Below are 13,280 nucleotides of genomic sequence, written 5' to 3'. Positions count from 1 at the left end.
TTAGAACCCTCCCCCAAATAGTCACAAAGCATGGGAGAGGCCCTGGAGGAGGAGGAGGCCATGTAAAGGACCCTCAAAGTATTATGAGTGAGGAATCACAAGTGCACATTAAAAAAAAAAAAAAACTTGGGTAAAAAGGTTATTTTTTTTTCTTTTTTCAAAAGGATATTCACAGGTCACACAGTCCCTAACAGCTCTCTGCAGTAACAAAGCTAAATCTCCAAGTATTATGTAGGAATGGCACTTGGGGATGGGATATTGTGCTGCTCATGCTGATGCGCTATATCTGGAAAATATAAAATTTTGCTCTTTGACACAAAGAGAACAAAAACAGTTCGTTTAGCGTCCAATTCTTTGCATGTTTAGATGGGGGGCGTTCCTACAAATCCCAGCATGCCCCAGTACCGATCGCTGGTTGGAAGGATTCTGGGAGTTGTACAATTATATACTTATATGCACAGAATTGCACCCTTATTTATCTATTTCCAGAATTTATAGGCTGCCTTTCAGAGCACAGCCCTCCCAATGGGCTCACTTAAACAATTAAAAACATAAAATACAACGAAAACAATCTAATTACAATTAAAAAACAGCAAAAAAAAAAACCTCAGCAGTGTAAAATCACTATACAGCTCAGCACTGATAAAACAGATTAAAAACAAAAAGCTGCAACAGTTCAAACAATTAAATACACAATGCAGCACTTTAATTAAAAGCGGATTGAAACAAAAAGCTTTTTAAGGCCCATTTAGCACACATGGAGCCAGACATAGATCCCTTGGGTAGGGTAGGGGTTATACAAATATGTGGCCAACCTTTTGAAATTAACAAAAATAATAATGTTTATTAATTAAATGAATAAGGGGATAAAATGTCGCTCTACAGATAATAAATTGAGACTACTTGTAAGTTCTTAGATTAAATGTTCTTGGTTACCATTCCTAAAAGGTAACAGAATCTTGCTCAGCTAAATAAGCTCTCAATGGCTTTTCTTCAGATCAGATTTCCCTAAATTCTACTCTAAACAATTTTTCACACTCAGGAGGAACAGTTGCTGTACAGTAGTCTACTTCTGTCTTCAGGTCTTCCTGCTTCTTCTGGCTTCTAGGATGATTCAGATGTTGAAGGGATGACTTGCTGAAGTTCCTTCTAGTCAGACATAAAACTGGAACCTAAAATGTATTATAAATAACTTAGTTTGCTCATAAAAGTATGTTTGATATACTGAATTTAAAAGTATAGTTTATACAGTCAAAACTTACAAATTTCCTGAGTTTATATTTAAATGGATTTTTTTTTGTAATTTTATGAGCAAACCAAGTTATACATGAAGCAAGAGTACTTTAAAAATGAGTATTGCATATTTTGTAGCACACCCTCTTCCTTTTTCCCCCTGAGGGTTTTGGGGTCTTTTGTGCTACAACAGCATCAACTGTGTTAGTAGGCTGGCCCCTAGTTTGCATAGACCACAATGCAGGTGTGAGGGGGTCAGTGTTGTGTCCAGCTGCAGGGAACAGATGGATCTAGCACTGAGCCAAACTCGGTCCTACAATTCCCAGAAAGTTTTCTTCCACCATGAAAGGGTGTTTTATCATTCATTTTTGTGGTGTATTTGAGCTCAATGAAGGTGGCCAAGGGTGCTGCGTGATGTCTTTCTAGTACACATCTCCCCATGGCTCTGCAGCCTTTTGGGCTGCCTGCCCTTCCTGATTTGAGACAGCCCTATGTGTCGTGTTTCTCCAAACCTCCCGCCTCCTTGGGAGACAATAACGAGGCCTGCTAAGTAATCCACAAAGCTTTATTCAAGCAATAAATATCTCTTCCCACCTGAAGAGAGTCTAATCTCTAGGAACTTTCCCCTAGGCAAAACTATGCAAACTAAGCGAGACAATTGTCCTTTCAAGAAGAATGGAAAGCCCTTTCGCAAGACAAGTTAACTTCAAAGAGACTAGTTCTGAGGCAGCTTCTGATGGGATGCTAGCCGGGCCGACTTTCTCTCGCCTTCCTTTAGCTCCACCCATTTTAATCTGCGGCGTACTCTAAGATCAGCTAACCTCTCCATGCTCTCCCCCTTGGAAGAATGTTGGCTTCCCACTAACTGCGTATTATTTGCCCTTGACAAGATAAGCTCTGGAGAGGGTTCTCTCCCAGCTGATGAAGAGCTCGTGAGAACTTTCTCCCCCACTGGTACAGGCCGGCCTGTTTCTTGTGCTGACTCCTCTACTTCAGAGTCTGATTCTGATAGATCACCTGAAACACCTTCTTCCAACCCAGGGGGAGCAGGGCTAGACATGACACTATGAGAGGAAAATTTCAGCATAGCACTACTAACTATATTGATTCTGGTGGGGTATTAGGAAATGAAAACAAGAACAAACCTGCAAATATTTGTATGGCAAAGTGTAGCAAACAGGGTGAATGTCAGGGTTTAGCATCACTGAGTACCTGGTGGGGCTCACGTTTCTGCAGGGGGCCTACTGCTGCCCTCTTGCTAACCCCACTGAAAATCCAGAGTATTGTGCTATGGGTAATTTATCCCTTTTCGTAGGTCATCCTGCTTTGAGTTAAGGGAAGCCCATGGACTAGCTGACTTTTTGAAAACTTACCATTCAGAAACCTTGTATTTTTATCACTTATTAATAGGATCAATTCAGTCATCTCCTCCAGCATAAAGTTTTGTTTTTTAATTTGAAATCAATTAGCTACAGATCAATTCACACCTTCTCTCTCCCAATGCCGCGTCAAGCACATGTATTGTAAATCATTCACGGGGATCGTTTCATCCAATGCATTGCTCCCAGCACTGCCCAGTGTTAAAAACACACACAAAAAACTTAAATTTACTTGAAGAGGCATTTTAACTATGACCTCACAATATGCAGCTGTATCCTATGTGTGCCTTCTGACTCATAAAAAATGCTGTGAATTATTGCGTTGCTATCCTTTGAGGGAGCCTATCCATGAATACTACAAAGGGCAATATGAGTGGCTGAGGGGTCATCATTGGTGCCTGGCAACTTACTCCTGAACCTGAAATGGAGACAAGCACCATTTTCAGCACAGTGCAGACTAGGGCTGCATGAGAGCCAGTGTGGTATAGTGGCTAGAGTGTCAGACTGGGAGTCGGGAGATCTGGGTTCTAGTCCCCACTTGGCCATGGAAACCCACTGGGTGACTTTGGGTCAGTCACAGACTCTCAGCCCAACCTACCTCACAGGATTGTTGTTCTGAGGATAAAGTGGAGAGGAGGAGGAGGAGGATTATGTATGCCGCCTTGGGTTCCTTGCAGGAAAAAAGGTGGGATATAAATGCAGGTGGAAGAAAGAGAGACGAGCTCTGGTGCTGTGTGTAAATAAACAATGAACGTTTTATTTTTGTAACATTGTGAAAAAGCTCGATGTTTCGGATTCAGTAGAATCCTTCCTCAGGAGCTGTTATAAGAAAAAAGACGAGAAAGCTTCAAAACTGCAAACACAGTTCGCTTGATTAAAAAGCCTCAGCGTTTGTTGTGTGTCCTGCTCTCAGAACTGAAAAATTTTCTGGGTTGTGTGAACAAGCCCTGGACACAACCCAGAAAAAAATACAGTTCTGATAGCAGGACACACAACAAACGCTGAGGCTTTTTAATCAAGCAAACTGTGTTTGCAGTATTGAAGCTTGCCCGTCTTTTTTCTTATAACAGCTCCTGAGGAAGGATTCTTCTGAATCTGAAACATCGAGCTTTTTCACATTGTTACAAAAATAAAACGTTCATTGTTTATTTACACACAGCACCAGAGCTCGTCTCTCTTTCTTCCACCTCCCTACTGATGCCAATTCCCTTCAGCCATCAGGGATATAAATGCAATAATATAATAAAATAAATAAATAATTTTTGTTTTTGTGTTTTACAAACTATTTGAGCATACCCTGTTCAAAGACCCAAATGTGATCGGGATCGCAAGCACATGTGCACTGAAAATGTTCAGAAATTGCTGGCCATGTTCTCAGGTTCGATTTCCACAACTTTCCCCAGGTCAATTTGGCAGAAATTTCCTAACTTGTGCAAATTCCCTCTGCAAACCAGAAGCCGCACTTTAGTTTACGACGGAAAGTTGGGCAAATTTGAAAAGTTGTGCGAATTTTGGAAATTTGCACAAATTTCACATTTGGTCACTGCTTGATTTGTGCAATTTTCCCATTCGTGCAGAGCAAGCAGCGAATGCAAACTTAAACAAGAATTCTGCACGAGGTGAGTAGCAAGATAATGTTCAGAGAATCCTAGTGGTTTTGTTTGTCCACCCCTAGTGCAAATAGTGCAAATAGCAGCATACAGTGCTTCCCCAAGAATTGAAAATAGGGAGGTGTCAGGTGACTGTGTGTCCTCTTTTACAGGAAGGCTGTGTGTCCTCTATTTGAAGGGCTGCTAGATGACTGCCCTGTATTTTGAAGGTGTCCTAGAGTCCAAGTATGGTGTAAAGATAAAGGAGAGCCGTGCGTTGAAGTTGTCCATTGTCAGTTAGTGCCTGGACAGCTGACTGAGCAAGGCAGACAGGTGATCTGAGCCTTAGGTAGATGGGGCAAAATTCTAGGGCGTTCCCCAGGATCATCCCTATGCATTCACATGATGCACAGGGGATCCCGGGATCAGGGAGGGATGAACCTTCCCTTGCCCTGGGATTTTGCCCTGCACTTTAGGCCTGCTTTTTCTGCAGCCTTGAGCTGAGCCCGCGGAATGTGAGTGTGGGTGTTGCAGTTTGTCGAGGAACCAGGACCCGCGCACAGGGCGCAGAGCTCCTCTGGAGTTCTGCACCCATCGGGGGCGGGGTGGGGGGAGCGGGAAAAATATATTTTTTAAGAAATGTACTTTTTATGCACGAGCATTCGTGTGCTCTTCTTCTTTAAGAAAATAAAAACAGCGGCCACGACATCCTCTCCCTCTGAGGTTGTCATGTGCCGTGTGTAAACAGAGGGGGACATCTTGCGATAAAAATATTGCGAGATCATCACCCCTTCGTCACGCTACACCGCTAGGTCTAGCTGAGGCCCTGGTCACACTCTTCCCACACTAAGGCAAGAGGTACGGTATTTCTGTTTAAATTATAATACCTGTTTCTAAATTTTACATCTACAAAAATATGAGTTAGCCTATGCAAATTATATGCAAAGCAGTGTCCTCATTTTGGTCATGCATTTCCTCTTTTGGGGTGATTCATAAGTGGGCATCCCAATTTGTTGCACATGTAGATCCAGCTTCAGAGAGCAATCAGGTAGAAAGCACTTGCTGGTGCTTTAAAAAACCAACCCACCAAAAGTAGTCGATATGAACAAAACTAATGATTGCACTGTGTGCACACCATTTAATAATCATGTACTAAAATCCATATCAAGGGCTTCTTTGTCAATGTCAGCAATTTAGTGCCTTAACTTGCTAGACTAGCAATAAATACATCCTAAAACAGAATATCCTGTAAGTCATTGCTTTATAGTTCTAATGTTTTCTTCCATTTCAATAAACTGAATGCTGGTTGTTCCACAATAACAAGGCCCACAGGTAATGAAAATGGCTTCAGCCCCACTTCCTCTTTGTCTTCTTTTTGCCGCATTTGTCTTCCCTTTCCTCCCATCTGTTTCTTTCGCTCAGTCTGCTGGAATTCATGAAATGGAATCCGAACTCCTAAAGAAAGCCCTGCCTAAGCCATGAAAAAGGCGTCTAAGGAATAAACGCTGTCCTCACATTCTGAGGCTGTTCATCAAGTATGATTGCGTTGCTATCATGTATGACCTGAGTCAGAATAGGTTTTATTACTAACAAATGTTCTGTAATTTCAGATGATGCACTTCTGAAATATAAAGAAGTGGGAAGGAAGAAACACCACTGCGTTCATGATTTAATCTGCTGTTGACTACATAGTGGGGATCTTTGAACAGACTCTGCTCTATGCTGCTATTAATATGGTAAGTAATCACGTAACTTTATGGAAACAAATTTATTGGTATGGGTCCTTAAATTCTATACAGCAACATAAGGTTGCAGTCTTATACACCAGTGGGGTGGGCAGATAGTAGATCAGGATGTACTGGTAGATTTCTGGGTTATTGGAAGTAGATGAGCAAGGATTTGTGACTCCAGTTGTTTAACAGGAATAGCAAAAAGATGTCTCTCTGAAGTGATACTGCCAAAAGGAAGAAACCTCGGGAAAACCAGAAGTAGATTTTCTGTGTAGAAGGGCAGTGAATTCAGTTCAGTTCTGGTAATTGAAACAAATTCCTGGGCTTGGAATTTTTAAATTCTAAATATATGGCTTTTGCACCAGGCTTTGGTTGGTTAAAAGAAGAAGTAGTAAAATAGATCATGCAAACCTGAAATCTATCCAGCCCTGCTATACACTTTCCTAGGAGTAACTCCCATTGAACTAAGTGTAATTCAGTTCATAGCAAGCATGCATCTGACACACTCACCTGGATCCCACTGAACTCAATGGGACTTATTTCAAACAAGAGTAGACATGTGTAGGATTGCATTGTAAGCTATTTTGTGTGATTGTAGCCATTTTTTTCTTTTTATATGAAAAACAATTGAGTTCCCTCATTGATTATGCTGAACAACTCTTCCGTCTTATAATTATTCATGATTTTGTTGAATTTTTTTCTTCACTGTTCTTGTTGGGAATTTTGGGATACACTGTGTAGCTCCATGTGATTTACAATTCATGTGCCTCTCCACTTGAATTTATTGAAGTAGTTGTCCTATCGTCAGGGAGAGGAAACAAACTTCTGTAAAAGTCTAGATGGTGACATAATTACCCACTGGGCATGATTCAGCCAGATTGAAGCCCTTTCAAGTCCCATTGATTGATTCCCCATGTAATTCCCCATGTAAAATCTATGGGACTTAAAGGCACTTAAATTTGGTTTGATAATACCCAGTGAGGGGTTAATTGTAAGCCTTTCTGATGCTTTCAGCTGTGTATATTTCTGCAATATAAATGTGATGCCTTTAAGATTAAAATATAGTGATTTTTAATTGATAACATACTCTCCATCAGAGGACACCTTATAAAGAAACTGTATTTAATCAGTGAAATCCGAGAGTGCAGCATTTTATTTACATAGTTATTTAAAGTGTGTGCTAATTCTTTTGAAATTAAAGTTTCATTTAGAATGTCCTTGGGATTAGATGTCTGTCTCTTTGGATCCACTGTGACTCAACTACGTTCTCTCTTATGCTGTGCTTAACAGCCTCATGTGGCCGCCACAAAGCTGCAATTATGATTCCTGTCTACAATTAGGTGTTCTACAGCAGTAAAGCAAACATATTTTAAATTATTCATAATTATTACCAAGGTATTCTCTGCAACACGATGACATTAATTAATTTAGCACACAGCTGGGGTTATCCTCGTAGACATTCCCTTTTCAAATGATTATTTCTGCCACAGAAAATTAGACACAAAATCAAACACTTTAGTAATGCATTCTCCTCTGCGATTCCTGGCAATTGAAAGTAATGAATCGCTCCCCCTTTTGACACATGAAGAAGCTTTTATGTTGTAAGAAGAGTTACAAATATGCAATATGGATTTAACTTAGAAATCAAAGCACTTTCTCAAGATGAAAATGGGACCAAAAACCCCCTCATAGTAATAGAATTAAATGTAGTAAAAGTTCCATCAGGAGATCAATGATAGTTATGTGGAGTACTTTTAAAAGGTAAGGATAGTGATTTTGAAACTCTTTATGTGTATATTTCTAAACGCATAAACCATTTATCCATTTTATAACAAAAACTTGAAGTACTTGAAAATGAAAGTAAATGTTGAATTGTACTATATTAATCATACCTCCCCATCCCAAAATGTTAAAGCGATGATTAAATTCCATTAAAGCCAATGGGGAGTTTTAACATTGATTTCTGTGTGACAGGTGAATAGCATGATTTTCTTGAATTTTTCACACGCATGGCTCCCAGTGTGAATTGGACAATTTTTCCACATGTTTTTACAGCAAGGGTTTCTTTTAGGGTATTTATGGAAGCATGGTAACAGCCACCACATGGAGCCATTTAAAATGGCCTGTGTATAGTGTGTGCAACAGATAATCTGGCCTTCAGTATCAGCCATGAAAGTGGCCTTCGGCCCTATTGCTTCTTTACTATAGTTTCAATTCACAGTTCTCAGCAGAAGCAACTTAGCAATGTGACAGCACTGTTAGTGGAATTATTATCTTTGGTCATGGAGGATGCTAGCATGCTGTGTGTTTAGCAACATGCTGTGCATGGAGTATCTGGCCAGACTGAATAATGATTCCAATGAAATTATTATTATTATTATTATTATTATTAAGTGCTAACGTTATTACAAAGTGATGTTAGTATATCAATTTCACATGGGGAATGTTTTGTGTGAATGTGCCCTCATGTGTTGATCTCTGGTATTTACCACACCAAGGCAAATTACACCAAGGCCTCACCTTGATGTGGAAAATACCAACTCTTGCAACACGACAAATAGATTCGAACAAAATATTCACTACACAGAATTGACCTAAGGAACTCATCTTATTGTATCATCCATTTCAAGTTGTGAACATTTTGTTCACATTATGAGAGTTTGGGTTAACTGCACCACAGGTTGAACTAAAATGTGTGGGTTTTTTTTTAAAAAATTGACTATTTCTTAGGTGACTGGGGACAAAATGAACCCCACCAAAATAATAGTAATAATATTGTGGGGAGAAGAATGGTGTTTTCTGTAGATTGCTGCTTACCTTACTTAACCTTCAAAGGTAGCTGACATTTTTCAGTTTTCTTCTTGCTTTTTTAACTTAACAAGAAGAAGGAGTCTTGCACTGCTCATAGCAGCATGAGGTTGCCTCAGCAGCGTTCTGCCAACCACATTTGCCTTGGGAGCAATGACACACCACATGCAGAAGCACTGTGTTCCATCCAGTGTTCCAGAAAAAGCAGCCAGCAGGAAGTGATTTGAAGCTTTCTTCATAGCTGCCCACTGCCAACATTTTCTAGAACGGCTTGGGGTCAGTGCAACATCATTTTGCTGCAAAGGCATTCCAGAAAGTTCAGCATTTGGGAAGTTACACAGGAAGCCTTGCCCCTTTGTAACTGGCAGAGGGCAATAAATAAATAAATAAATGGAAAAGTTGGAAAACCCTTATTCGCCTCATAAATTTAGGTAAGGTCAACAGCAAAACCTTTCCCCAAAAATTCAGTGAAGTTTTTCCCACTCCAAGAAATCTCTAGGGAATCAGCCCTGTTTTCTCACGGAGGCTGAAGAGTAATATTTGAGGGAACTAGGGTGAGAATGTCAGCCCAGCCTTAACAAAATGTTCATCTCACAGAGTAGACAAGGTAAAAATTGCATACCAAAAGGTAATATGAGAATTCTCTTTTTCTTTCTGTTTTACAAGTCTTTAAAGTTTTACCTATGCTGTCTCCTGTGCTGATTTTAATAAACTCTACTGTACGTACGTGGTTCACATTTCAATGTTTTATTGCTATATGCTATAGGATTGAAATGTTGTATATTTTATTGTCATCATGGATTCAATGGAGAGAAAGACAGAGTATAAGGAAAGTAATATATAAATCATCATCATCATCATCATCAGGGCTTCATGCTCCTAACAAATTATGATGATTACAACAGCTGCCATTTCTGTAGCTTCTTCTTCCAACTTGATTTATACCCCACTGTCTCTACACACACACAGAGAAAGAGAGAGAGAGAGAGAGAGAGTTTGGATCCGGGATCTGCCTTCTGTTGGCAGAAGGGCTTCACCCAATTTTGGGGGGTTCCCCCTCCCCCACTCATCACACCTCACCTCATTCAGCCAGGTCTCTTCACCTTCTGTATAGTATTTTCAGGGGCATGGAGGGGCTGCTTGGAAGAGGAGGAGGAGGAGGAGGAGGAGGAGGAGGAGGAGGAGGAGGAGGAGGAGGAGGAGGAGGAGGAGGAGGAGGATTATTCAGCTTCCTCCAGCCCACTTGCATGCCTGCACCTAAATCTAGATCCAAACCATATGGATTTCTGCTACTAAAAGGGGAGTGTTATGGAACTCTTCAGAGTCTTGTGGGTCTTCGCTGGAATTATTATTACTTCCGCCTGGCCAAGTACTCCATACATGATATGAGTAAACATAGTGTTGCTAGTAGCAGCACTCTGGCTCCCCCTTCTCTGCTGAGCACCCTCCATAACCAAAGATGAGAACTCCCCTGGCAGTGCCGTCATATCTCTGGGTTGCTTCTGCTGAGCAAACTGCCAAGTGAAACTACAGAAGCTAGTTATTTATTTATTTATTTATTTATTTATTTATTACATTTTTATACTGCCCAATAGCGGAGGTTTTCTGGGCAGTTCACAGAAAACCATAAATTACAACGAATCAGAATAAATTTAAAAAGTTAAAAGTTAAAAATGCCATATCAAACCAAAATGAGTTACAGTCCAGCAATGCTGGCAAATTTGCAAATACACCTCTGAAGAACACCAGGAGGGGGGCGGGAGGACCAAAGAGGAAAATAAATTTGGGGGGATAGCAGCAGTTTGAGGTGCTTTTCAAAGAAGATAGTTGGCAAAAACATAAAGTCTATGATTGAACATACAGCTGGGGAAAAACGAGAAGAAAGTAGGAATGGAATGCCAGAAGGCGATGGACGCAGCTCAGCTAAAAGCATCACTTGACTGACTCAGGAGATTTGCACAGAACTGACTGATATCCATTGGGCACAAGGGTAGTCCAACTTCATTATTCAGCAAAAAATAAAGTTGTTCTCTGTTGATTTGATTCTCTCAGGGGATGTACTAGGGCATTCTCTGTTTTGTACTTTGCCTCCCTTCAGAATACTTAGCATATTCATTCATCTTGATCAGAGGCTACGGAGGGAATTTATTCTCATGTTGCCTTTGCAATCAGTTTGCTTTGAATTTTGACTTTCGTACAAAATCAGACGTCTTCTTTGAGAAGTGCTAAGACTGGCAAGCAAAATAAACAGCAAGTCAATGGCATAACAATCTAGCAAATTTAGAATAGAATCAAACACTACTGGTTTAAAGATAAATTTACAGGCAGATGTTTATTAGGCCTACATAATTATGGCCTCTTCACATTTGAAGATCTATCAACCTTCTGCACATTTCCCAAGTCAAGAACCTTTGCCTCCTACAGGAGTTTGTGGCAACCACATTTTATTTTACATACTACTGGTTTGTAGCCACTGATTGTATTGTTGTTGATTTGTCATGTTGCTGCTTAAGTTGGTTATTCCCACGCATTGGAGAGGAATTTAGAGGATAAAAGCGACCTTGCAGATTTTGAAAGACCTTGTACATATCCCCACCAATGGAAGTTACCTGTTTGATATCCAACCATTGCTATGTAAATATTAAAGAAAATGGCAGAAAGCTATGTTTGTTAAATGGAAATAAGAAACATAAACCTCAACATTATTATAAGCCCAATATTACCACTGCCCTTCTATAAAATTCAGTGCTTCAGAGTAAGATCCCATTGGTTTTGCTGTTAAGGTGTCCTGCTTGGTTGATTGATAATCATAATGATTGATAATCATAAGGACTGATGAGACCCTTATGTGAGACCTGAAAAGCTTAATTTTGTGACAGGCTGCAGCTAGAGGCCAATTTTGACATAAGATATGGTGAGGGTCTCACATACACCTTAAGCACTTTATACCTTATGAAACAGGTTGATATCTCGGTGGGAAGAGATGGATGGCAATTGGCCAATATTTTACTGGTTAACCCAGTAAAACATTAGCTAATTGGCAATCATACCCTCTTCCTAGCCAGCAAAACTATGTTTTGTCTGCATAGGAGACTATTGGGGTCTAAGAAGCCAATAAACTTCAGATGCTTCCAAGCTTTTGCCCATGACCCACCAAATTTTACCAGGTTCCGCAATGACTTCCCAGGTTCTGCAAGCCAACTAGCCAAGCTCTGCCACATTGACCCTCCAGATCTTGGCTGAGGCCAGGATCCACGTCTGCCAGATTCTGTCCAGGATCTTCCCCAGGACCAGCATCAGCACCTGTCATCCTTGGACAGCTTCCATAGTCCATTGCTTACTTTTGCCCAGGGACTCCCATTTCTGGAGCTCCAATGAGTCCCACAACAACTTGGAGCCACCAATTTAGCCACTCGGAGCCACCATCTTAATTTCCTACAATGCCCCAAAGCACCCTTGCTATAGCATTGCTCCAGCCATTGTGGAAAATTAAAATGGCCATTTAAATTTCTGCCAATGCCAATGTGTGACATTTCCTTTGGCAGAAAGGTTGGGATGGAAGGGAAGGTTTTGTTTAGGTGGCAGTAAGGAAATGACTGTGATGGAACTCTGCTAATCCCCAAGCATTGTCCAGCTCACTAAGGTTTCAAAGTCCATGAATTTAGGTCTCTATTCCCCAAACTTCCACTCCAAAGGTGTGGGGGCTTACTTGTATAATTTCCAATGACACATATATTCTAATATAGATCATTAAATAAGATTTTAAGAGAAAATATTAGAATTTAAACACTTCCATAACCGCAATTAAACTTTATGACAAGAATGGGGAACCTCCAGCTCACAGTCCTAAACTGGCTTGACGGGATCCATAATCTGGCATGAAGCTTCCCAGAATGGGCACATATGCCCATTCCCAACATTATACCAACTCACTATTCAGAGATAAGAGCAGGGTTTCCCTTGCCACTGCTAGCACTGGCAAAGGAAACCACACTCTTATCTCCAATCATTCATATGAGCAGGCTTTCCCTGCTAACACTGACAGGAAACATCCTCCTTTTATCTCAATGAGTTCTCAGAGATGAAAGTGGACTTTCCCTTGTCAATGTTAGTGCTAGAGCTACCTAGGGGCACCCTGTTCTGATCTCTGATCACTGACTGGAGATAAGAGCAGGATTTGCCTAGCTAGCACTTGCGCTGGTAAGGGAAAGCCTGCTCTCATCTCTGATCAATGTTCAGAGATCGTAACAGGCTTTCCTTTTCAGTGTTAATGATAGCCAGGAAAACCCAGTCTTACCTCTTATTAATGATGTCAGGGGGTGGGACTTTAGGGGAAAGGGACAGCCCTCTGACATCATCCAGTCCCCAGTGGCTCTCGTTCAAGTCCATCTGGTTACGGGGACCAGAATAGTCCCTCCCCCAGCTTTATTATCTATCTATCTCTATTATATTTCTATCTATCTATTTCATGAAGTGCAATCCTGTTTAGAAATATAGAAATAATAGGTAACTATTCTTTGGTCCATTTTGCTCAGTATTGT

The 13,280-nt window shown here is 40.6% G+C and overlaps 1 protein-coding gene across 1 annotated transcript in view; it reads left to right on the top strand.

The window, feature by feature from the left end:
* The window catches only part of B3GALT1 (beta-1,3-galactosyltransferase 1), a 390,243-nt gene that overhangs the window by 278,978 nt on the left and 97,985 nt on the right, over window positions 1-13,280 (top strand). The window contains exon 4 of the mRNA XM_063116432.1: window positions 5,812-5,937. The gene's annotated coding sequence lies outside the window, so the exon portion shown is untranslated. The remainder of the gene's footprint in view (window positions 1-5,811; window positions 5,938-13,280) is intronic.

The sequence above is a fragment of the Elgaria multicarinata genome, chromosome 2 (genome assembly GCF_023053635.1).
Source record: "Elgaria multicarinata webbii isolate HBS135686 ecotype San Diego chromosome 2, rElgMul1.1.pri, whole genome shotgun sequence".
NCBI classification, from domain to species: Eukaryota; Metazoa; Chordata; class Lepidosauria; order Squamata; family Anguidae; genus Elgaria; species Elgaria multicarinata.
This window is presented reverse-complemented; position numbering and strand designations above follow the sequence as displayed.